Raw genomic sequence first — 26,447 nt, forward strand, 5'->3', positions numbered from 1 at the left:
AGGCCTGTTCCAAATTTAAAAACAAGTTCAGCTTTTAGGCCTCTCAGGGTTCCCTTCCCCAAGCTCAGGCACCTCTTGCGTTTCAAAATACTAGTTCAATTTGTCAGGATGTACCTTTCGTTCATGTACAGTTCTTTCAAGGGCTAGCATCAGAGACCTTTGACAACAACAGGTTCTTTGCTCCTCTAACGCGCCACCACTCAGAGCTTTAACCCCTCACTTTTATTTTCTGCTCTTAACTCTTTACCTTCAGGGACTTTCTGCACGCCTTCTTGTTCCCCTCTGTTTTCTTGACTTGACTTTCTTCTTTGGGTCATCAATCTTGCTGCTCTCTGCTCCTTGCTTCTCTGGTCCGAACAATGGCCTCGCCCTTCGATGCTCTCCTCCCAATCCCCCGTGACCCTCCACTCAGGTGATCATCCCTTGCTTGTCCACCACCAGGGTCAGGATCCAAAAGCGATGGCCCTTCCCTAGCCACCTTACTAGAGGATCCCAGGGGAGTAGGTGGGAGAACACTGTCAGGTTTTGCACATGCCTCAGGGGTGCAGTGTAACTATTTACTCAGACTCCGCCTATGTAACCACAACAATGCATTCAGGGCTTGCACAGTGTGTCACACTCTACCCCCGGTCTTACCTGTTTGTCCTTTGTCGTCTTCTTCTTTGAAGGTTTCTCTGTCTTCCGGGATTTCCGGGACTTGTACAGGTAAGGCCGGTGGTCCTCCGTATCCAGCGTGGAACAAGAGCAGATTCAGAGGAAGACAAACGTTCAGGATTCCAGGAAGGTAAGAGCAGTCAATGTCCGGGATAAGGCACGGAACCAGGAAGGGAAGCATTACTCGCAAGTACTGAGATGAAGTTGCGAGCGCGGAAGCATGGAAGGGGGGGCCCAGGAAGGAAGGCGCGGACGGCCTCGGATAAAGCAACAGGCCGCTTCTAATACTCCAGGAATGAAAAAGGGGGAATATGGAAGGTATCGGAAAATGATACGAGGAAAAGAAAGGAAACAATGAACACACTAGCTGCGAAATCGAAGCCGCGGGGGCGTGCCCATTTTCTAGGAAGTCAGGGCTCCGGCGTAAATGCTAGACTGCAGCGTGGCTGATGTGCTCGCCATGTTGAGAGGAGAACGGCTCCTGCGGTACGGTGCACCATGTACCAGGAAGTCCAGAAGGGGCGTAAATGGCGAGTCATGACAGTATGTCCCCTCCTAAAACCCGATCCACCGGGTTTGCCCGGATGTGCTAGATGGAATTTCCGCACTATGCGAGGGGCATTCATGTTGGAGAGTGGTTCCCATGTTCGTTCGCTGGGAAGATATCCTTTCAATTCCACTAAGTACTGCAGCCGACCTCTTCTATATCTAGAGCTGCAAATCCTGGAAACCTCAAATTCAATCTGATCGTTGTCAAGCACTGGGTTAGGTCGGTGAGCTGATCTGGTGGATGGAATATAAGGTTTGAGCAAGGAAGTGTGAAAAACAGGATGAATCCTCTTCCAGGAGTCTGGTAACTGGAGTCGATATGCCACTTGGTTGATGACCTCTTTGATAGGAAAAGGCCCATAGAATTTGAGTGCCAGTTTATTAGGATGTACATGTCAAGGCAAGAGTTTAGAAGACAACCAGACCTTGTCACCAATTCCATAGACAGGAGCAGGTCTCCGTTTAGCATCAGCATGTCTTTTGACATCCATTCTGGCCTTTTCTAAATGTTTCTTAGCATCCCTGTGTGTCGTGACCAGTCTTTGAATCCAGGAATCGACCGATGGAACCGGGGTGGAATGAGGTAGGATTGTTGGCAGAATAGATGGATGGAAACCTTGACTACAGAAGAAGGGGCTTGTCTTGATAGCAGAATGATCAGAATTGTTATAGGCGAATTCAGCTATTGGAATTAGGATCGACCAATCATCCTGGGCCTTGGCTGAAAAACACTGCACGTATTGTTCTAGGGTCTGATTTATTCGCTCTGTTATCCCATTGGTCTGGGGGTGGTATCCAGAAGACAAGGCACGTTGGATGCCCAGCATGTGGCATAGGTGTTTCCAGAATTGTGAAATATATTGAGGACCACGGTCTGAAATGATCTTGGAAGGGAGGCCATGTAGTCTAAAGATGTGCTTCAGAAATATTCCTGCCATTTCTTGTGCTGAAGGCAACTTGTACAATGGGGTAAAATGAGCCATGTGGGTGAATAGATCGATGGTAACCATAATGGTAGTAAACCCTTTAGAAGGGGGCAATTCCACGATGAAATCGGTGGTGATTACTTCCCAAGGACGTTCTGGTAATGTGGGTTGATGGAGAAGACCTGCAGGTTTCCTATTATCTGACTTATTCTAGCTGCAGATAGGTCAGGCTTGGACATACGCCCTTACTCCGTCAATCATGTTAGGCCACCAGAATTGTCTCTGAATGTGGCAAAGAGTAGCAGTAACGCCTCGATGCCCGGAATGGAAGGTATTGTGACAGATGTTCATGATCTTGGTTCTCAACTTGTTCGTGGGTACTGCCAGTCTCTTATCTTTGAAGAGGTAACCATCTTCGTGACTAAGGACCATTGGATTTTCCTGATGTAATCCTTCCAGAGATCAGAAGATGGTGTTTCAGCATGGACATTTTCCAATAAGGAATTGGCCTGAGCCACGAACACTGTGTCAGGGAACATCTTCGGAAAGGCGTGGGCCTCCACTGGCTCGAAATCAGGACGCCTGGATAATGCATCAGCAATTATGTTGTTAGTTCCTGGGACATTATGTATGCGAAACTGATACTGGGTGAAAAAATAGGCACAACGAGCTTGGCGACTGTTTCTGCATTCTAGGAATTGTAGGATCTGTAGATTTCTATGATCGGTTTGCACTTGAACAGGAAATTTGGCACCCAGGAGTAAATGGCGCCACTCAGTAAAGGCTTGCCAGATGACGAGCAATTCTTTCTCCAGATCTGAATAGTGGGTCTCGCTGGGAGTTAAGGTTCGGGATAGATAGGCGGTGGGATGTTCCGCTTTGTCCACAGATTCTTGTTTTAGGGCAGCACCTATTGCATGATCTGAGTCATCTGATTCTACCAGGAAGGGTTTATTGATATCCGGTTGAGCCAGGATGGGACCTTGAGTAAATCTCCGTTTTAGCTCCTGGAAGGCCGCCTCTTGAGCATCGGACCAAATGAAGGGAATGTCCTTCTTCAACAATGCGACTATCAGTTGTACAATGCCAGAGAAGGTGGGAATGAATTTCCGGTAAAAGTTGGCAAGTCCCAGGAAGGATTGAATCTGTTTTACTGTTGTAGGGGCTGGCCAAGAAAGGATAGACTCAAGCTTGGAAGGGTCCATTTCGATTCCCTTTGCACTCAGAACGAATCCGAGGTAACAAACTGTTTGGACGTGAAATATGCATTTTTCTGGTTTAACCAGGAGTTTGTTCTCTCTTAGGCGTTGTAAGACCAATGTCACATGTTCCTGGAAATTATTGGAATAGATCAATATGTCATCCAAGTACACTATGACAAACAGAAACAACATATCCGAAAAGACTCTGTCCATGAATCGCTGAAACACCGCAGGGGCGTTTGCAAGACCAAATGGCATTACCAGGTATTCAAAATGTCCAAAGGGGGTCCTGAAAGCGGTCTTCCACTCATCACCTTCCCTTATCCAGATGAGATGGTAGGCACCTCGTAGGTCGATTTTAGTAAAGATTACAGCTCCCCGAACGGTTACAATATGTCGGAAATGAGCGGTAGAGGGTAACGATCCTTAATGGTGCATTGGTTAAGTCGCCGATAGTCCAGGCAGGGTTGAAGTTCCTTAGTGTCCTTCTTGGGCACGAAAAACAGAGGCACCGGCTGGAGACTTGGAAGGTTGAATGTTTCCATTGGCAAGGTTGGTGTCCAGCTACTCCCGCAATGCCCTTTTTTCAGGTTCGGAAAGTATAAACATTCTTTCCAAATGGTATCACTGCAGAATCTTGTGTGTCGATTGCACAATCTTCTGGTCGATGGGGTGGTAGTGATTGAACAATAGCTGTTGAAAACACATCCGAGTATTGTTGGTAAATCTCAGGCACTTGGGAAATATTGGAGACACAGATGGATGGTCGTTCGAGGATCTGGGGTTCCATAGATACGTTCTGTACCATGTTTTGGGATGAACAATGGGACAAGCAAAATTCAGAGCCTAAAAATAAGGATCCGGCCGCCCAATTGATGTACGGGTTGTGTTTTTGTACCCAGGGCATTCCCAGAACCATGGGGTAGTGTGCTGCCTTGATGATGGCAAAGCAAAGCATCTCCTGATGATTGTTGATTGAGAGCAACAGTTCTGTGGTTTGCTGGGTTATGGGTCCCGAAGACAGTGGTTTCTCATCAATTCCTTCGACAGCTTGAATAGTTCCCTTAGTTTCTCGGGGAATGTTGTGTTTCAAGGCCCATTCATGGTCCAAGAAGATTACCATGGCACCACAGTCCACTAGGGCCAGGATGGAATGAGTCTCCTTATTGGCGGTAGATAGGGATGTTTGCAGGACCACCAAGGTATTCAATCGGGGGCAATTTAAGGAAGGAGCAGAAGCTGAGCAAGTATCTTTCTCCCGAAGCTGGGCTCTGCTCAAGATCAGGAGCTGGCGTTTCCCGAACGCATGGGTGGAGCTATAGGACAGTTCCGTACTAGATGTTTATCAGAGGCACAATACATACAGAGCCCAGTGTTGATCCTACGCATCCTTTCTTATACAGATATTGGACCCCGTACGGAACACAATTGCATAGGCTCGGGATCAGGAGAGTGCAATGTGGTCACATCCTTAGGACTAGGAAAATCCATGGAAACCTTTGGAGAAGCTGTTTTGGTTTTTCTCTTTTGCGCCTTTCTTTCCTGGATTCAAAAGTCTATTTGGAGGGACAAGTCTATCAGAGCCTGGAAGGAACTTGGACGGGCTACTCTGGCAAGTTCGTCCTTAATTTCGTCATTTAAGCCTCTGCGAAACAGGGTAAAACTTGCCTCCTGGGACCAATCAGCCTCTTTAACCAACTGCTTAAAGCGGGTTACATAAGAAAGCATGCCTTGACTCCCTTGTTGGAATTTCAGGAGCCTTTCCTGAGCACTGTAAACCTGTTCAGGACGATCGAACATTGTTTTGAAGGCTTCCACAAATCCATCATAATTGTGCAGGAGTGGATCTGCAGCATTGGCCAAAGGAGTTGCCCAGGCTAAGGCATTGCCCGAGAGATGAGCAATTATAAACCCCAACTTGGCTCAGGGCGTGGAAAAATAGTAGTGTTTGAATGTGAAATGCACCAAGCAGCAATCAAGGAAGGATCGCAGTGTTTTGGAGGAACCATCATACTTGTCCACTATGCTCCCTACCAAAGTACTTTGCTGTAATGCCGAATCCCGGGAAAGCACGAGTTGTTTTAACGCTGCATTTTCGGCTTTGAGGTTTTGAACCTCTGTTGTTAATTCTTGCATCCCTCTCATTAGGTCCTGGACCGCAGCCTCCATATTGAGCTCAGTATCAAGTTGGTGGCGTCTCACACTGTCACACTCTACCCCCGGTCTTACCAGTTTCTCCTTTGTCGTCTTCTTCTTTGACGGTTTCTCTGTCTTCCGGGATGTCCGGGACTTGTACAGGTAAGGCCGGTGGTCCTCCGTATCCAGCGTGGAATGAGAGCAGATTCAGGTGAAGAAAAACGTTCAGGATTCCAGGAAGGTAAGAGCAGTCAATGTCCGGGATAAGGCGCGGAACCAGGAAGGGAAGCACTACTCGCAAGTACTGAGATGAAGTTGCAAGCGCGGAAGCATGGAAGGGGGGGCCCAGGAAGGAATGCGAGGACGGCTTCGGATAAGGCAACAGGCCGCTTCTAATACTGCAGGAATAAAAAAGGGAATGTGGAAGGTATCGGACGAGGAAAAGGAAGGAAACGATGAACACACTAGCTGCGAACTCGAAAAGGAGCATTGAGACGCAGAGCGCCGCTGGGGCGTGCCCATTTTCTAGGAAGTCAGGGCTCCGGCGTAAACGCTAGACCGCAGCATGGCTGATGCGCTGGCCATGTTGAGAGGAGAACCGCTCCAGTGGTACGGTGCACCATGGACCAGGAAGTCCAGAAGGGGCGTAAATGGCGAGTCATGACACAGTTAAAGAGGAGGAGATTCAGGAGGGCTGACGGATCCCCAGTAGAGCATGCAGCATTATTAGACAAACTGATTGCCACGCTTACCCAGCCCTCCCTGGCAGTGGTGGTGAAATGCACCACCCATTCCAATGACACAGATGGGGTATCACCCGGTCTGCGGCAGTGAAACAAACTGCATATTTCCCTGTGCCCAGTGTTTCTGAATATCCAGTGATAGCACAGGGAGGAGCGTAATTGCCTCAATCCTACAACTCATACCAGTTGCACAGGTTATCGAATTACAGGGCCATGCCCCACAGGAGGAGAATGTAACGCTCACCTGGCTCCCACGGAGGCGCTGGTCTAGTCTGGGTTGCTGTGGCCTCTTCAAGCATGATGCGCAGAACTCGGACCACCGATTGAACAGGACCCCCAAATCTTGCTTGTCTGGCCCGTAGGAATATCCTTCTGCAGATGAGAAAGGGGATTAACTATCTGCAGAATAGTGTGCTTGCTCCACCCTTTCCCCCTTCGTTCTTCTCTGACTTCCTCCAAAATCCCCGGTTTAAGCTCACCTTATGGTTTGGAAGGATGAACTCTCCATCCTGCTTCTGGTGCAGGGGCGCGAGTTCGTCCAGTTACTTCACTGGTTTTCAGAATGGCGCTGGCAAAATCCACTTGACTTTTCGGAGTGATACGCCGTAAGTATGAAGATTCAAAGTTCAAGTGTGAGCCTCTTTTTATGTTGTCTTCCTAACCTGTGATCTGTCCTTTATTTCAGGTGCAGAACGAAGGCGATGCATTGAGGGGTTAAATTGCCGATGGTAAAATCAGGTGAGTTAGTGATGAGGGCGACCCCTCTAAATGTCTTTATAATTCCCCAGTAATGTCTTTTGTCCTTTCCCCATAGGGGCCGGGGTGCGGTACCTGCCAACGAAGCGGCGCCGACCCGAAATGTGGAATGGTTCACCAAGAAAAGCCGGTAAGTATTATGGCTGAAAATTCGGCTTGCCGCCTGTGTTCCCTCTGCTCACCTTTTGTCTCTTCTTCTCTCCCCTAGGTGCAGAGATGTGGCGACCGATGCTGACAGCCGCGATGGAGCCGGGAGATGTCTCGAGGACAGGTGAGTGAAGCGCAGCGCTGCAGCGAGCAACGCGATGCTTTTAAATGGAAGTCTTTCTTCAAGAATGCTGGCGTGAAGATTCCGGATGCAGGTAAGAAGTTTGAATAAGTTCTTGGTTTTCACCTTTCTCTTCTCTTCTTTCCTTACAGGTGTTCCAGGTTCGAGGCGGGCGTGGCTGGAGTCCAGGTGCAGGAGCAGACACGGTGAGCGTTCAGCTGTTGGGATGCAGAACAACGCGAAGCACGTGTGGCTGTCCGGGCGTGGCTTAAATAGCCTTGGAAGAAGTCCCAGGTAAGTATTCTTCCACAGCCCCACCCAAGTAACAAAATAGTCCCTTCAGTAAAATAGTCCCTCCTAAGCCTCATTTGGCTTGGGTCTTCATGCAGCATGGTCTGCATCAGGTGAGTATGCAGCATGGTCTGCATCAGGTAAGTGCACCAAACACTTTCCTTTATGAGCCTGGCGCCTGTGGCGCCAGGACTGATGTCCAACATGAGCCTGGCGCCAAGGGCGCCAGGACAGAGTCCAAAGAGCCCCTATAAGGGGCCGCTGGGCTTTTACCCGGGGGCATGATGCCTGCTCCCGGGGGTGCTGGGCCTGGCCTGGTGCTCCGGGGGTAGGCATCATGACAGAGAAGGAACTGTGGCAGAGAAGGGGGCTGTAAACTGTCCACTACAGACCTATTATGGTGGCAGGAAACCACAGGCAGGGCGGTTATGCAAAATGAGTTCCTGCTGGTCGCTTTCGACCAGCTGCACCACCCAACCCATGTGTCGAAACAACACATTGCTGTCGATTTACAGGAGGACTGGTTTGTCCCCAGTTTTCAAGAAGCACTAACTAACCTGGCGATTAATTGCACTGCATGTCAAACCTACAGCACTGGCCACACCAGGCAAACTATTTGAGGTACTCTACCGCACCCGAATGGGCCATTACATAAGTTGCATATCGACTACATGGATATGGAGAGAGATTTAATGGGTGTCATTATATGATTGTCATTGTGTGTCCCTTCTCCTGGTGGGTGGAGTCAGGTTCTTGTGCACATCCAGATACTAAATGTGCTGTTAAATTCTTTGTCAGCAATGTTTTCCCTTGATGGGGAGAGTGCAATATAATAATGTCTGACAATGGCACTCACTTCTTCAATGAGCTGTTTAAAGAAATAAAAGCATTACTGGGCATCAAGCATTGGATGTGTACAATTTACCACACCCAGGCCAACAGGGTTGTAGAACGGATCAATGGTCTATTAAAGAGCAAACTGTGCACTGCATTAAAGACAAATTGGGTGCTCTGTTTGCCCCTGGCCTTATTTACCATGGGCAGGCAGTCCTGTAAGGATAATCATTTATTGCCCCATGAGGTATTAACAGGGCGGCAAAATAACACACCCCCATCAGAAGAGCATCGGATGCTCACTGGGCTGCATCCGTACTAGGGAATGAGTTCAAGGATTATTGTCCTGCCTTAACAAAAGACATAAAATGTATTTCTCAACAGATAGCACCACCACGGTCTGAGGATCCAACCAGCGCTGAATCTACCTCAGTGACATCACCACCACTCCAGTTATCCCCCATCGATCAGATCTTCGTAAATAACTTTGTCTGTAGGTGGCGTGAACCTAGATACAACGGTCCCTTTACTGTTGTCTATGCCACTCCCCTAGCGGTAAAGGTTAGGGAGCTGTGGTAATGGATACATCTTTCAGATGTCAGGAAAGGCCCACCATGCCACATGCCCATACAGGTTGAATAGGTATTAGATGTACAAGAACTCTGACACAGACTGATTTATTACATGTACTAATGTTCCTGAGCTCTTTCACATAACCACAAGTAGCAACAGCACATTGTTTTATGATACACATTTTTTATTTAATTTCTGTAACCTGTTTACAAATTAAGAAAACAAACTAATGTTCCATAAACATGCCTTGTCACATGGCACATTACAATGAGTCCAATCAAATCGAATATCCTTAGTATTTTTTCTGTGGTCTATACTGTATTTGCTGACACGTGTTTCGACCAGTTTGGTCTTTTTCAAGGCAAAGTTACAAACCTATGTTGCATATTGTAGTAGAAAACATATAAAAGCATTCATTCATGTCATAATCAAGTAAAAAACACAAAAATAAAAATATTAAGGCCATAAAAATGGCCGATAGTATACAAATGGACCCCATTACATGAATAGGTCATAGACAATGTGGTAGTATGTTCATAAATAAATGATAAGAAACATAAATAATTAGGGGGGAAGAAAGAAGGAAGGAAGAATGGGAGACAAAAAGAGAGAAGAGACAAAAATTATCAAACCAATTGTTAAATGGATTTTGAGATACTGTCCGTCAACCTTGAGATATCAATTCAAGCATATATTGCACTGAGCCCCAGGGATTGTGTAAAATGGTGCTGAAATGTGTCATCCACCACTACATACAAAAACATAGCTTGTCACAAAAATGATAATGTCAACAAAATCTAATTCAAATGCTTTCAAATGTCATGAATCCATCTTAACATTGTTGATCAATCGATGAAAACTCAATAATATTCAAACGAACATTGATTGACCATTATATGCCTCCATATAGGGCCTATTTAAAGGGGGATAATGTAGGTTGGACCAATGCATGGACTGGATTCACAAATTGTTCAATAATGTCTTGTGATGATGGAATCAGATAGTCAATACCATCAGCCCACACAATTTGAAAATCACGGTTGACCAAGATCAAAAACAAATCTCCTACGATACTCTATCAAGTGCCACTGTCATAGCATCTGAACACCATTGTGGGAGTTACTCAACAAATTCGGAATTGCATGCATACCAAAATGCGTGTTAGGTGCACTTCACTATACCAATGTGCGTTTAAAGAGACCCCCATACAAACGCTAAATGTTATTACCTCACTAGATTATGGTTCCAATTGATTAGAATATGATGAGTAGACAGTGACTTTATTATGTCTACAACTGCAAAAAAACAATAAAAATGTTACTGAATGCGATCTGAGTGATGCCATCTAATCAATAAATGAACAAATATGCAGGTGTAAAATTGTCACATGCCCCATTAAAGTACCTTGAAGGTCTAGGCTTACGACATGTTAACATTACTAAAGTCAATACTCAATTCAAACAGTGAGAAATTATTATGTCTCTGGTATCATCCTCTCAGTATTCCAAGTTGCACATACGCAATGGTATCTATTATTGGTGAGTCCCATGCTATTTAGCATCTGAGCATGCATGTTTTGAAAATTTAACATTCTCTGTTGTCTCATACAGATAACTCTGTGTAGGACAACTTAGTTATAATTGCCTCAAATTGTTACAAAAAATACCATACTCCAATTGACATATTTCGTATGACGTCCCCGTGCATTGGTCACCATGCCTAATGTCCCCATTCATTTTCATTTGCCCACATCTCATCTTTGACTGATTCCAATTATTCATTGATTGTTACAGTTAGAGAAAAAAATACCTAAAAAAAGAGCAATATGAAAAGAATGAAAGTCAAAGAAATACTCTGGTCGGAGAGAAACCACAGGTCCGAACATAAAGAACCTCACAAGTTTAAGTACATAACATCCCGAGACCTTGGGAGAGTGCCCTTCACAAGAATACTTTTAGTTTGTGTTCGCTGTTTAGACCAAGAGTAGTGCATCTCAATTTACATATCATGCGTGCCTCCAGTTGGCGTAGGTGTAGTTGGCGATCACCTCCTCTGATATTAGCATGTGCCTGTTGTAAAACTGCGAAGCAGATATCGAGTTTTCAAATTGATGTTGGGTTTGCCAGTGCACCGCAAGTGGTAGTTTTCGGATCCTGGCTATTGAGGTTGGAGAGGTGCTCACGTATACTGATACGTAGCTCACGTATAGTGCTTTCAATATATACTCTGTTGCAAACACAGACTGTAGCATATACAACATATTTAGATTTACAATTGATGAAGTCATAAATTTGAGTTTGCAATCTGCCATGGCATGTAAAAAGCGTCATTGGTGTGAGAGCAAATTGACAAAAATTGCAATTTCCACAATTATGAAAACCAGACAGCGTATTTCTCAACCAGTTAGTGTTAGTCAAGGTGTCTGACTTCGCCTTAAGGAACGAGGGACTCAATTTGTCTTGAAGTGTCAGATGTTTTGTGAAAGAAAGTTTGGGACGATGAGTAATGTATTGTAATAAATCTGGATCTAGCTTCAGAAGATGCCAATGCTTATCAATAAGCCTATATAGGCAATCACTGTCCTGAGAGCAATGAAGCTGACTCCATGCAAGGGTTCTGATTTTTTAGGATATTGCTTGTTCAGTATTGAATCTCTATTTGGAAGGTTGATTTTAGTTGAAGCCTTCTAATTGCACTTTGACGTGTACCCTCGTTGCTTAAACCTCTGCTCGAGAAGTTCACATTCTTGTTCATATGCTCCTTGGGAGCTACAGTTTCTCTTAGGTCGGTGGAATTTGCCCGCCTGAATATTATCGATGACTGATTATTTATGACAACTAGTAGCATGGAGAGTTGATTTAACTTCTGTTAGCTTTCTATGTGTCCTTGTGTGCAAGACATCATTGTCAATGTAGATTTTAAGATCTAGAAATTCTAAGTTGTCACTGCTGATAGTCCCAATAAATTCAATTCCAAAAGTATTTGAATTAAGATACTGAATGAAGCTGTCAAAGCGCTCTGGTAAATCATTCCATACCAACAAAACATCATCTATATATCGCTTCCACAGTAACATTTCTGTGGTAAATTCATGAAGATTTTAAAAGTAAGTCTGTTAAAAAAAATCCATAAAGAGATTAGCCAGGAAAGGGGCATATTTTGCGCCCATGGCTATATCCTTCGTCTGAAGGAAGTACTGTTTGTTGAATAAAAATTGGTTGTGGTTCACGGTGAAATTCAGAAATGGCTTAATCATGTCAATATGTTTAGTACGTGAAGCAAAGTGATTGCAAAATGCAAAGTCTATGGTATCCAAAGCGAAATTGTGTTGAATTGATGTTTATAGTGCTTTCACATTTAGTGTACCCAAATGATACTGGGGTTGCCACCTAATTGAATTGAGTATGGTGAGCGTTTGCGTAGAGTCTTTGAGATACACGGGTAACAAAGGAACACAATCCTTGATTGCTTTATCAATGTATTGTGATGGGCCTTCTGTTGCCCAACCCAGTCAGCTCATTTTTGGTCAAACATCAGGAAGATGATGGTAACTCTTATGTATCTTGGACAAAAAATACATTGTTGGGATAACCGGATTGTGTCTGATGAGAAAAACTCTTTCATCATCTGTGAGAATTTCTTGAGAATTCCAGTGATAGATTAGGGTAGTTAGTTCTGCAACGGTTTGCCTGGTGGGATTTCCATTGAGTTTCATGTGACACCCAGGGGTAGCCAGATGGTCATTTGCCATTTTGAGGTAATATGTTCTATTCAGTAGAACAATACTTTCGCCATTATCAGCCTCCTTGATCACAATATTGGAATAATCTGCTGGATCTTGTAATGCGGTCCTGTAAGATTAGGTTTATGACTGGCAAACCGGTGCTTGGCATGGTCCATATAGTTGTGTATCTCACTAGTCACTGCTTGATAAAAAGTATCAATCACGTTCTCACTAGTCGATGATGGAACAAACTTTGATCTCTTTTTGTGTTCTAAGATATCCAAATTCCTTTGGTGAACTCCTAGTTCTTGTTGAATTTCTGTAATAGATTGAGGTGTGTCCGTGGTTAAAGGTATTAACAAATGAGTGCAAATGAGTACATTCTATTTCAGCTATAGTGAGTGTACTTAGAGGTTCTTATCTCGCTAGTGGATGGTATACACTGACCTGGTTATGAAATTTTTTAAACAAATTTATTTTCCACACAAATTTATATAAGTCAATTTGAAATTCAGTCATATCGGATTGAGTACTGGGGCCAAATGAGAGCCCTTTATTGAGAAGTGTAATTTTAGAAGGGGACTATTGTCTATCAGACAGGTTGACGACTATGTTTTCAGAATGGACTTGCCCTTGAGGTTCCTTGAGCTCAAACTGGTTTGTCTTTTGTTTGCGTTGCCTCTTATATCTACTTCTTGCTTCTCTTCTCTTCTTCCTCTGAAGAAGTTGTTCGTGTTGGAGTATTGTGTCCCAAAGGGACTTGGAATCTAACCTGTTTAGAGAAAAAGGGGTTGTAATTAGGTTGGTTTCCCTTTTTGTAACGTTTTATTTCTGCTAAAAAGCCTCTTCTGTTATGCTGTGACCTAGGGGCAGCACTAGCTTCTCCTGATTTCGATGACAAATGGTTTTCACCCTCTGAGTCAGCATCCGAAGAATCTTTGGTGCTAGAAGGTGTCTTAACATTGTTGGATGTACTATCTGAATCAGAATTAGCTTGAAAAGTGTAAACACAATCATTATTATAATCTGTTTCATCCCAAAAGTATTTATGGAATTTCCGAAGTTTGATGTCATCGTGATACTCTTTTAAGATAGTATGCATTTTGAGGTAGTTCTTTTCTTTGGTGCTTTCTGGGTTACTCATTTTTTCTATTTCTAATTTGGTTGCCTCTGAGTGATTGCTCTCAAATGTCCATGTTCAGCATGTTTAATAAGTAATTGTAACATCTTCTCTGAACTAAGGGTTACATTTTCTTCCCATTGATGCGCTAAGTGCTGATCCTCCGAATTAGTGAAATTGGGAAGGATAAGTATCCTTAAACCTCTTGGAATTATATTTTGTTCAAGGTAGTTAGTCAATGAGGCTTTTTCCCAATATTTTTTTATCTCACTTTTTGAGAGACGCTCCAGTTTAAGAAATGTGTTGGCAAGGGTTTCAGTTACCGTATTTCTACTAGTGAAGGCAATCCTCGTACTGTCCCTGGGTGAAAATAATGCTGCCCTGTCCTCCTCTCTGTTGAGGAGATATCCTGCCATATTCAAAATTGGATTTGTGCCCTGCAAAGCACCGACCTGGAATTATAATGAAGTGAAAATATGTGGGGTAACCAAGGTATTTTCAATTGTTTACAAATGAACGCTGCTATGCACAATTTGCACTTTAATTTTCTCTCCTTCTTGAATTCTTTTAGCTTTCTTTAGCTCTCTCTCTCAATCTCTCTCTCTCTCTCTCTCTCTCTCTCTCTCTCTCTCATATCTCCCTCCATTTTTCTCTCTTCTTTTCTTTTTCACGATGAAAATGCAGCCTCCTACAAATTTATTTGGGAGAGTGTTACGCTCACCTGGCTCCCACAGGGGTGTCGAGCGGAACTGGACAGCCACGGTCTCCACCAACGTGATGCGTAGTGCAGAGAAGACTGACTGCACTGGCCCACCTAGCTTTGTCTGCTTGACCCGTAGAAATAGTCTCCTAAAGACGGGGAAAGGGAATTAGCCACCTGTGGATTTGAGTAGTAACACCTCACTGCGTCCCCACTTATCACCTCTGACATTCCCTTTCACCAAGCTCACCTTATAGTTTTGTATGATGAGCTCTCCATCCTGCGAAGAATGCAGTGGCGCGTTGATGGCCAGTTACTTCACTGGCTTGAGGGTATTGGAAGAGTTCTGGACAAATCTTGGCTCCAATCCTCCGGGCGAAAGGCCGTAAGTACATAGTTCTAAAGAGTTCAAAATGTCCGAATAATCACTCTTGTCCAATTCCTTGTTTCTTTTGCAGCTTAGACCCAAAAGATGATCGTCTTGTGGCAGCTGAAACCGTTCTGTGCCAGGGTTTAACTCGCTGCTTTCTCTTTTCTTGCAGGTGCAGCGTAGGAAGATTTGGCCTGCTGGTGCATAATACCTCCTGCGGTAAAATCAGGTAAGCAAATGGTGGCAAGAGATTGTCCTTGTTTGTTCCCTTGGCTCACCTTGTTGCTTTCTTGTCCCCCTTAGGTGCTGGAATGCGGCAACCTGGTGATGGAGACAGCACCGGATCGTAGAGATGCTGCAAGGAACGGTGAGTATGGCACGGCGCTGCTGCTGGCGATGCGACGCGTTTAAAATGAAGTCTGTTTCTGGTTCGAAGATGCGCTGAATCCGAAATTAGGTAAGAAATCCAGTAAAGTTATTGTTCTAACCTTTCTTCTTCTTTCCCTTCTTTCTAGGCGCTCTGGACTCGAGGCGGGCGTGGCAGGATGCTGGATGCTGACTGCAGACACGGTGAGCGTTACGCTGCTGGATGCAGAATAACGCGAAGCATGTGCTGCTCTTCGGGCGTGGTTTAAATAGCCTTCAAAGTAGTCCCAGGTAAGTATTCTTCCACAACCACACCCGAGTAACAAAATAGTTCCTAAGATAAAATAGTCCCTTCAAGCCTCACATGGGCTTGGATGCTTGGATCCCTTGCAGCATGGTCTGCATCAGGTAAATTTTAACATATGAGCCTGGCGCCTATGGCACCAGGACTGATGTCCCATATGAGCCTGGCGCCATAGGACTGGACCCAGATAGCCCCTAACAGGGGTTGCTGGGTTTGCTCCAGGTAACATGATGCCTGCTCTGGGGTTGATGGACTTGGTCTGGATGCCTGGGGGTAGGCATCATGACAGCACTCCCCCCCAAGGCCCCTCCTAAAGTCGTTCCTCCCCTTGGCCTTGGTTTGTCTGGGAAATTCCGGTGGAATCTTCTCACCAACCTAGGTGCATGAACGTGGTCACTAGGTTCCCATGACCGTTCTTGTGGTACGTAACCTTTCCAGTCGATTAAATAAAAAAGTCTTGACTTAACCATTTTGGAGTCCAGGATACTTTTCACTTCAAATTCGGGTTCCCCGTCTATAAGGATGGGGTCAGGTGGCTTGGTTAGTCTTGTCCCAGGTTGTACTGGCTTCAGAAGTGACACATGGAAGACGGGGTGAATTCGCATAATAGCAGGTAATGCCAATTTGATGGCCACCGGGTTGATAATGGCCTTAATAAGGTAAGGTCCCAAATATCTAGGGTTAAAGGTCTGCTTTCCCTTTAGAGGTATGTGTTTTGTGGCCAACCAACCTTGACCCCAATTTGGTATTGTGGAGCATCACTTCGATGCTGATCAGCATTTTTCTTGTACTTTTCTTTCGCATGTTTCAAATGTTCAGTTGCTTCCTTAAAGGCTTGTGTAATAGTAGCGTGCAGATGGTTCACTGCAAGCATTTCTAAGTGTTGAGGCGAGTCAGGTTCTGAGGTTCGAGGGTGGTGCCCGTATATGGTATAAAAGGGGCTTTGTCCAGTTCCAGAATGTACAGAGTTATTGTATGCATATTCGGAAATCCATAGAATGTCCTTCCAATTACTTTCAGTCTTGTGTAACATACAACGCAGGTACTGTTCAAGAGTCTGGTTGGTCCTCTCTGTTTGACCATCGGTCTGGGGATGGTGACTGGTCGATAACCTCACGTCGATTTGCACCAATTGACAACATTTCTTCCAAAAATGTGAAATGAATTGACTACCTCGGTCAGAGACCAATACGGAGGGAAATCTGTGTTTTCGAACAATGTTTTCGAGAAATTCCTTGGCCAGAATTGAAGCAGAAGGTAATCCCTTTAAAGGAATAAAGTGGGCCATTTTGGAAAAAAGATCCACAATAATGAGAATGGTGTTAAATCCATTACATGGAGGTAGGTCTGTAATAAAGTCTAACGATAAGGTGTGCCATGGTGTAGGTGGAATATCCAAGGGTTGTAAAAGGCCAGCCATTTTTTTCTTCTGACTTTTGTTTTGGGCGCAAATGCCACAGGACATTACAAATGACTTTACGTCTTTTCGCCAGGGGGCCACCAGAATTGTCTCTTAATTTTAGCTTCAGTTTTTGCGATACCTGGGTGCCCTTCCATCAGGGTGTCATGATAATTGGAGATGACTAGTTCTTGTAGTTCCTTATGTGGTAGAAATAGACGCCCTTGATAATAAGGTAGGTCATTGATGACAGAGTAGTCTGAGCCTTTCTTTACCCAGTCCTGCAGGGCTGTTGGATTGAAGAGTTGTTGGATCTTTACCTGAATATCTTCTAGGGTTTGTAAAGTAGTTATGCCAAGAATTCTTTGTTCTGAAATTATAGGCACTGGCTCTGGGTTCGCATATGCTTCTTCCATTCCTATTCGGGATAAGGCATCTGCCTTGCCATTTTTACAGCCTGGTCGATAAGTGATCACGAAATCGAACTCGGCAAAGAACAATGCCCATCGAAGTTGGCGTGATGATTGGGCTTTGGCTGTCTTTAAATACTGCAAGTTCCGGTGATCAGTGATTACAGTAATGGTATGCCTGGCACAGAGAAGATAATGCCACCAAGCCTTGAAGGCGGATTTGACAGCTAATAGTTCCTTATCGGTAACCGCATAGTTTAACTCGGGTGCCGAGAACTTTCTGGACCAAAATGCAACTTGGTGAAGTTGACCGGTTTCAGGATCCTTCTGCGACAGGAAAGCTCCCATGGCTAAACTGAATGCGTCGGTTTCAACTATGTATGGGAGTTCAGGACGCGGATGCTTTAATACAGGTGCAGACGTGAATTTCGCTTGCAGTTCTTGGAAGGCATTCTCAGCTTCTTCAGTCCACAAGAAGTGTTTGTTTTTTTGCAAGAGTGCTGTGATAGGGTGTACAACGTGCGAGAAATCCAGAATGAATCTGCGATAGAAATTAGCAAATCCGAGCATGCTTTGTACTCCTTTAACTGAACTGGGTGATGGCTATTTGAGAATTGCGTCCACCTTTCGAGAGTCCATTCGAACTCCTTTTGGAGTCAGGATAAATCCAAGAAATTCAACTTCTGTAGTATGGAAAACGCATTTTTCCAATTTTGCATATAACTTGTGCTGGCGTAGTTTCTCAAGGACTGCACAAACGTGCTTCACATGGTCTGATTCTGAAGAGGAGTACACTAGAATATCGTCTATGTATACGACAACGCAGACGTCAATGAGTTCACGAAGGACACCGTTCATAAAATACTGGAAGGCTGCTGGTGCATTGCACAACCCGAAGGGCAGCACCTGGTATTCGAATAACCCGTACTTAGTGCGAAAAGCAGTCTTCCATTCGTCGCCTTTCTTAACACGTACCAGATGGTATGCCCCTCGGAGATCTAATTTAGTGTAGATGCAAGCGTCCTTTACTTGGTCTAGTAATTCTGGGATCAGAGGCAATGGGTATCGGTTCTTAACCGTGATCTGATTTAAGGTGCGGTAGTCTATGCACGTTCTGAGGTCACCTTCCTTTTTTGGCACAAAGAACAAAGCTGAAGATGCAGGGGACTTGGATGGACGAATGAAGCCATTGGCAAGGTATTGGTCCAAGTATTGTCGTAGGTGAAGGTTCTCGGGTTCCGTAAGTGCGTAGATCCTACTACAGGGAGGTTGTGCACCAGGTATGAGGTGAATTTGACAATCGTATGATCTGTGAGGTGGTAAGGTGTTTGCCTGTTCTTTTTGGAAAACATCCTGGAATTCTTGATATTCGTGCGGTAACTGCACAACTGGAGTAGCGACTGTTGCCAGGTCCTTGTTCAAGGTTTTTATTGGGTAACAAGTATGTGCACAATCCGGGAAGGTTATTCTCTTCTCTCGCCAATCAATACAATGAATATGTGTTTCCAACCAAGGTATCCCCAGTATTATTTGGAACTGCGGGGCTTTGATTAAATCAAACACAATAGTCTCTCGATGCCCATCCTGACCCAATAATGTCATCTCTGCGGTGGAATGAGTTACAGGCCCAGAGGCAATTTCAGTTCCATCGACTGTGGTGATGACATCCAAAGTGGTCTTTCTGCAGAAAGGTAGATTCATCCTAGAAGCCAATTTGTGGTCCACATAGTTTCCTATGGCCCCGCTATCAATGTATGCCCTAACTGCGTGCAAGGGTGATGGCTGCCTTGGATCTATAAGGACCATTGGTATGATGAAATGCGAGGTCTGAGTATCCTTCTTCAAGCTCGGCAAGCAGACCTCTAAGCTTGTCGGGCGTGGTCGTTTCTCGAGTCAGGCTCCAAATGGCTTTTATCAGCAGCTCCTACCACCTTCTTGGGTGGTTTTACAGGGCAATCCCGTAGAAAATGTCCCGAAGTTCCACAGTATAGACATAATTGCATTTGCCGCCTCTTTTCTCTTTCCTTCTGTGTCAAGGGTCCTTTAACTCCTCTGATTTGCATGGGTATTGAGGCATCTGTTCCTTTGGGGGGTAGCGTTGGGTTTAACCACCACCCGGTTCTCGAACTTGGCTCGATCAGCCTTTTGATTCTGAAGTCTGTGATCTAACTGGACCACTAAATCTATATATTCAGCACAGTCTTGAGGTGGGTTCACAACTTGAGCCAAAACATCTTTGAGTTCTCCTCGAAGTCCCCGATGAAACAACGTAACCCGTTTTTCCTCGGGCCATCCAGTTTCCACCACCAACCGATTAAAGATTGCTATGTAGGTTAGAAGGTCTTGGTTACTCTGTCGTAGGGACAAAAGTTTGTTATCCAGGGCCTGTCCTTGTGAGTGCCGGGCAAATTGTCTTTCCATGCTCATTTGTAAACCCTGAAAATCCCGAAGAATAGGGTCATCCTGATTGACTAGTGGGATTGACCAATCCGCTGCACTGCCGCTGAGATAGGATAATACGAATGCTACTTTGGCTTGATCGTTTGGAAAGGCTCCAGGTCTGCATGAAAAGTGCAAACGGCATTGGTTCATGAACAAGGCAAATCTTTTCGGGTCCCCCGCAAAGCGTTCTGGCGGGGCTAAAGGGATATTGCCTGGTAAAATCACTTGCACAAGGTTGCTTGGTGAAACAGGGTTTGGAATCCCCCTGAGTCCCGGTAGGGGTGTTTGCCCCGCTTGGTTTTGCAGTAATTGTCTAGCAAGGTCATCAGTGCGTTCCTTCGAAACAATCAACTCTCTCCTGAGTGTATTAGTTTCTTGGCGAGCGGCATGAACTTCAGCCCTAAATTCCCCTAATAATTGGGCCAGTTGATCAGTTTCTGAGGTCTCCATGACACCCGGGTGAGAATTTGTAGGAAGGCTTCGCATTCTGTTACGCTCACCTGGCTCCCAGAGGGGTGTTGAGCGGAACTGGACAGCCACGGCCTCCACCAAAGTGATGCGTAGTGCAGAGATGACTGACTGGACTGGCCCACCTAGCGTCGTCTGCTTGACCCGTAGAAGTAGTCTCCTAACGACGGGGAAAGGGAATTAGCCACATGTGGATTTGAGTAGTAACACCTCACTGCGTCCCCACTTATCACTTCTGACATTCCCTTTCACCAAGCTCACCTTATAGTTTTGTATGATGAGCTCTCCATCCTGCGAAGAATGCAGGGGCGCGTTTATGGCCAGTTACTTCACTGGCTTGAGGGTATTGGAAGAGTTCTGGACAAACCTTGGCTCCAAACCTCTGGGTGAAAGGCCCTAAGTATATAGTTCTAAAGAGTTCAAAATGTCCGAATAATCACTCTAGTCCAATTCCTTGTTTCTTTTGCAGCTTAGACCCAAAAGATGATCGTCTTGTGGCAGCTGAAAGTGTTCAGGTAAGAGTCTGTGTTTTGTAACACTGTCCGGTAAATGATGCCAAAGTTTAACTCGCTGCTTTCTCTTTTCTTGCAGGTGCAGCGTAGGAAGATTTGGCGTGCTAGTGGATAATACCTCCTGCGGTAAAATCAGGTAAGCATATGGTGGCAAGAGATTGTCCTTGTTTGTTCCCTTGGCTCACCTTGTTGTTTTCTTGTCCCCCTTAGGTGCTGGAATACGGCAACCTGGTGATGGAGACAGCACCGGATCGTAGAGATGCTGCGAGGAACGGTGAGTATGGCACGGCGCTGCTGCTGGCGATGCAACGCGTTTAAAATGAAGTCTGTTTCTGGTTCGAAGATGCGCTGAATCCGAAATCAGGTAAGAAATCCAGTAAAGTTCTTGTTCTAACCTTTCTTCTTCTTTCCCTTCTTTCTAGGCGCTCTGGACTCAAGGCGGGCGTGGCAGGATGCTGGATGCTGACTGCAGACACAGTGAGCATTACGCTGCTGGATGCAGAATAACGCGAAGCCTGTGCTGCTCTTCGGGCGTTGTTTATATAGCCTTCAAAGTAGTCCCAGGTAAGTATTCTTCCACAACCACACCCGAGTAACAAAATAGTTCCTAGAATAAATTAGTCCCTTCAAGCCTCACATGGGCTTGGATCCCTTGCAGCATGGTCTGCATCAGGTAAATTTTAACATATGAGCCTGGCGCCATAGGCGCCAGGACTGATGTCCCATATGAGCCTGGCGCCATAGGCGCCAGGACTGTACCCAGATAGCCCCTAACAGGGGTTGCTGGGTTTGCTCCAGGTAACATGATGTCTGCTTCCGGGGTTGATGGACTTGGTCTGGATGCCCAGGCGTAGGCATCCAGAACAATCAATATTTACATTCGCCTGAACATTCTGTGCTAAACACATTTTCTTCTACATATATATGTGTTATCCATTGTGTCGCTGGACTGTTTGCTTTGTCCATGTTCAGAATGGGAATATTTGTAGTGTTCAGTTTTAGATGAGGAGGGCATATACAAGACGTGGGGGGGGGCAGGGGAATGCTGATACTGCCATTTTATTTTCATCATATGTGCTAATAACTCTTCATCATAATACAGAGAAACTGGGAAAACTGTTATTAAAACAAATGCTACCCAAAAGCAAGTGGGGAAGTTAACTAAACTGGCTATGTCATTATCATTTCCTAATGTGTTTAACATTACTGCAAATTTGATTTGAATTCTTCACAAGTTACTGCATCAAAGGTTTCAAGAGACAACTGAAAAGAGCAAAGTATGATGAGTTTGGAGGTTTAGGTTTAGATGTGATAGAAGATGTGCATCACCCAGAATTGAGTAATAGTTGGTACACCGACATTAGCTTGTTTGGGAAAAAGAGGGTTAATGGGAGTTGTTACATTTGTTCCTTGATGCCACACGTGTCGGGGGCCCCCAAGATATTAATGCTGCAAGAAACTCTCCTTTTGGAGGTTCGATGTTTGGGCCCATCTGACATTATGCAGGTTAGAAGCACTTTTCAGGCACAGAAAATACAACTCGTGATGATGGACCCGGAAGAACTGCAGTGTGCCCGCAACCCCAAAAGCCTGCAGTGTTTACAAAGATTGTATCTGAAGTTGGAGGGTGTGGAATTCATAGCAAACAGATGGCAAGAGACTACAATGAGCTGCATGGCCGGAGGCCTCATGGGATTCGAAGATGAAGTGATCCAAAAGGTGAATGCTGTATGCTGAGAATACTGGAATGAGCATGTGGCAAAACTAGCGTGGATCGAGGTGATTGGAAAGCCAGTAAAAGTGTAGAAGCAAGGAGAATGTGAACTGTATTTTTATAACAAAGGAAACATCTTGTGGGGGCCAACAGTAAGTGCAACAAGAATTATACATCCCAGAGCTCAGAAAAGAGACATCAGAAGTGATGGATAATTATCACCACTATCGAGGGGCACCTGCTCACTGGCCACATTGCACTCAGCTCTCCTGCTGGTCCCTGAAGAGCACTTGATAGTGGGACAAGGTGACTTTTCCGCCCCAACAACAGCACCAGTGGCGGATACCCCTACCACAGTTCCGCTGCAGTAGCCCATATTTCATATCCTGCCAGAAAAAGAAAAGAAAGAGAAATTGCGTAGAAAGCAGAGATCCAACTATCTGTCCCAAGGTTCTTCACAGTTGCTCAAAGAAATACCAGATCAATACAGATTGTACAGCAAAAAAGAGACCTTTTTTGAATCATTATTACTACCAGGAGTACAAGCAGCCGCCAATGCCAAGTGACTCCACATTGTCCGCTGGGAGGTGATACAGCTGGCAAATGACACTGAACAAGGTCTCAATGTCATAAAGATGGAGATGCAAGCAATCGGGTTGATGAAGTTACTGAATTGCTATGTGCTGAACTTGCTTACGGCCATGGAAGGCGGGGTCTGCCAAAAGATCAGGGAGTCCTGTTGCACGTACGTACTCTCAAACGACACCAGCAACGGGTCTCGCACGCACATTATAGAGGCCCTGCATACTCTCTGCACCCAAATTCAAATAGAGGCTGGCATTCAGAGTAGCGACTGGTTTGATTACCTTTTCTCTTGAGCACCATCATGGATAGGGGAGATTGTGAAAATACTGGTACCAGTGATAGTGTTCATGTTGGTTATCTTCTGCGCATGCCAGATGGAACTTTGATGCTGTGCCAAAGCAATGCCTAGCACTGCATAGATGATGGTTTCAATTGGCGTACAGGGCGCACCTTGCAGTGCAAAAGTTAGCCAGGTACAAACAGATGACCCCCAACAAGCCCTGCATGATTAGATTAGAGCAACGCCTTCAACTCACAGGCACTATCACAACTCCCTTACCAGACCCCAAGAACTACCAGGAACAATGGGTCATCCTAGCAGAAGACGAGGGGTGTATATACATGGCATGTACCCCAGAACAATGTGCACAAGCAGGGGAGAGTTTACGGTCTGTGCGCAAAGGCTGAGAGATTGGAAAGGGAGAATGTAGAGGAGGACAGGGAAAGGCTTACATGGCAGTTTGTTAAAGTGGGATTAACAAAAGGGGAAATGATGGGAAGCAGGGGCAATTGTCACAGGCCCCCAAGAGGTTCCGGATGAAGCAGAGACCTATGAGTGAGTTGTAGGTATCTGGGAAGGTTGTAGGGGCTACGGGGCTGTAGATAGATCCTGCCTTTTGGGTAGATATAATCTGTTTAGATGTTGCTTGCGCTGGGAGTGAAACGCCATTTTAGAAAATAGCTGCCATTTTGAATTCGAGGCGTAGTGCCGCGTTGCAGCCCAGGCTCAGAACATAGAGATAGGTGAGCACATGCAGGGTCGGGTTGCAGCATAAGCAGTAGTGAGAAAGACCAAATCCATAGAGTGTCATAAACCCTTCATTGTTTCATCTGTATACCAGAAATGTGCCCTGCAAGGCCATGAGGGGGCTGGGAGCTCCCTGCGAGAATGTATCCTACAAGAAGGAGGGCACAAGCCTCTAACCATTCCCTGCCCAAACCCTAAGTTATAGTGCCCAGATGCCCCTGTCCCAAGACCCCAGCATTACAGAGTACCAGCCAGTCCCAGACCACCGACCATAAAACTGTTAGATTGCCAATTCATTTGAAAGATCACAGCAGAATATCCTGGACCACTGTGATTTGTGCTGCGAGGTGACAGAGAGGGAAAGAAACACATTTAAGTCTGGGGTGGTAAGAACTGGAACAGCGCCGACATGTCTGGGATCGTGCAGGGGTTTAGAGTTATCGGCACCTTGAAAGTAGCCTCTGTGCCCATGTCTGCAGTACCAGGTGCACATTAGGCAACAGATAAGAGATGTGCTTAACTGTGTAAGCAATTGGCAATTAGGAGTCTCACGCTGGATGACGCACGACAAAGAACCCCACTTGAAAGAAGATGGGGAGAAGAAGCAGGGTCCAATGACCTGGCATCCCATGTGGAGCAGGCTGCTTATCTTTAGGGTCACACCAAATACCTATGTGGATTTTTAACCTATGTGATGTACTTTAGTTGTGACGCTTTTCTCCTTTGTAAGCTATCGTCCATGCTGATTTCGTCAGAGTGCTCTGTGGCAGAAAAGTCCTTTACTGGTGCATTTTTGTCTTTTTTATGAGAATAAGCCTTGTTCTCCTTGCAAGAGGTGTACTGGGCCCTTTTCACTAGGTTTTTTTTCTGGTTTAAACGTTCAGGGGCATAAATCCACCCATAGATACCTTCCTGAAGTATACCCTTGGCATCCTTCATTCTGTATTGACTGTGCGGGCGGAGCACTCGCATGCTTTTCTTGGTTAGTCAAAATAGTGAAGGGTATCTTCCTGAAGTCAGGAAACGACAGTGTTGTAGTAGAGAATACCATACTAGTGATAAAGAGCGCAAGAGCAGCAGTATTGTAGTGGAAAACATTGCGCTCCTTCTATGCTTGAATGAAGGAGATATCTTTTAGATATTGGCCACTGTGCGTTTTTTGGATAAGATGCTGTCTTTTGTGGAAGAGTGAGAAGTATGACTAAAGTAAATAGCTAAGCAAGGTGATTGTGGTGTAGACAAGGAAGATTAGTGATTGTGTGGGAAGACTAAGAAACCAGGAAGGTGTAAAAAGGGGGTTGTTTGGGTAGACATTTTGTGCCGTATGTTTGGCTTTGGTGTTATTTTTTGTAAAATTATTTTGGGTAAATTGGTTGAAGTATTGAGACTCTGTTGAATCATTTGTGTCAGGTACTTCGTGGCTATAAGGTGACGATTTTAAAATGCCAACGTGAATGGCTGCGGGAAACTAAGGGTAAAATGCCCAATTCTTGGCCTACCTATAAAGGTATATTGGAAAACCTGCATACTTTCTTAACTACAAGGCACAAGGGCTCAAAGTTAGAGAAGCGGTTGAACATCTTAGAGCTATGGACGATGTGTGTAAAAGGCTGAAGGCCCATAATGTTAAAGACTCAGGGCAAGGGAAAAAAAAGGAGGCTGAAGGAATTCCTTCTGCACCGCCGCCATATGGGTGGTATCATGTAGGGCTCGCAGAAGGGTATACATGTACCTCCATTTTGTCCAGTTGCCACTCCAGTGGTTGCGTGATGAACAAAGGTAATGCCTTCATCAGCTACAATTCCTAGAAAATGGGATATTGAGGAAAGTGGAAGGATAACTCCTCTAATGGTTAGGGCTGTGGAAAGGTTGAGGGAAAGGTTGAGAGCGGGAAAGGAATAACTCCCCCCGACTGCAAGTTTGCAAGGAGAATAACGGTTGAAGAAGGAGAGAGAGTGAGGCTCACAATCAGAAGAGTAGATGAAGGGTTGCAAATTGGTGCAAAAGAGGAGACTAGGCCTTTTACCACTAGGCTAGAGGATAGGCTGCGAATGACAATAGAGGCACAAGAGCGAGAAAAATAGGAAGAAGCGCAGAGGCCAGCGGATAAAGAGCTACTGCTGTTATGACAGCAGGGAAATGAAGAGCAGGGAGAAGTAACTAGACAGGCAGAGGACATTGATGAAGGAAGGTGGAGGCATGGACAAGCTCTTGTTAGGTTGGATAAATCGATTATCAAAGAGGTCAATGTGAACCTGGAGAACAGAAATATTGCTATGGGCACAGGATTCGATCAGGTAGAACAGGAGCTGGCACTCTACGGTAGTGCTGAGTATGCTTACGTACCTGTAAAAGTATCAGGGGAAGTGATAAC

The sequence above is a fragment of the Ambystoma mexicanum genome, chromosome 5q, assembly GCF_040938575.1.
Source record: "Ambystoma mexicanum isolate Mex_15411 chromosome 5q, UKY_AmexF1_1, whole genome shotgun sequence".
In the NCBI taxonomy this organism is placed as follows: Eukaryota; Metazoa; Chordata; class Amphibia; order Caudata; family Ambystomatidae; genus Ambystoma; species Ambystoma mexicanum.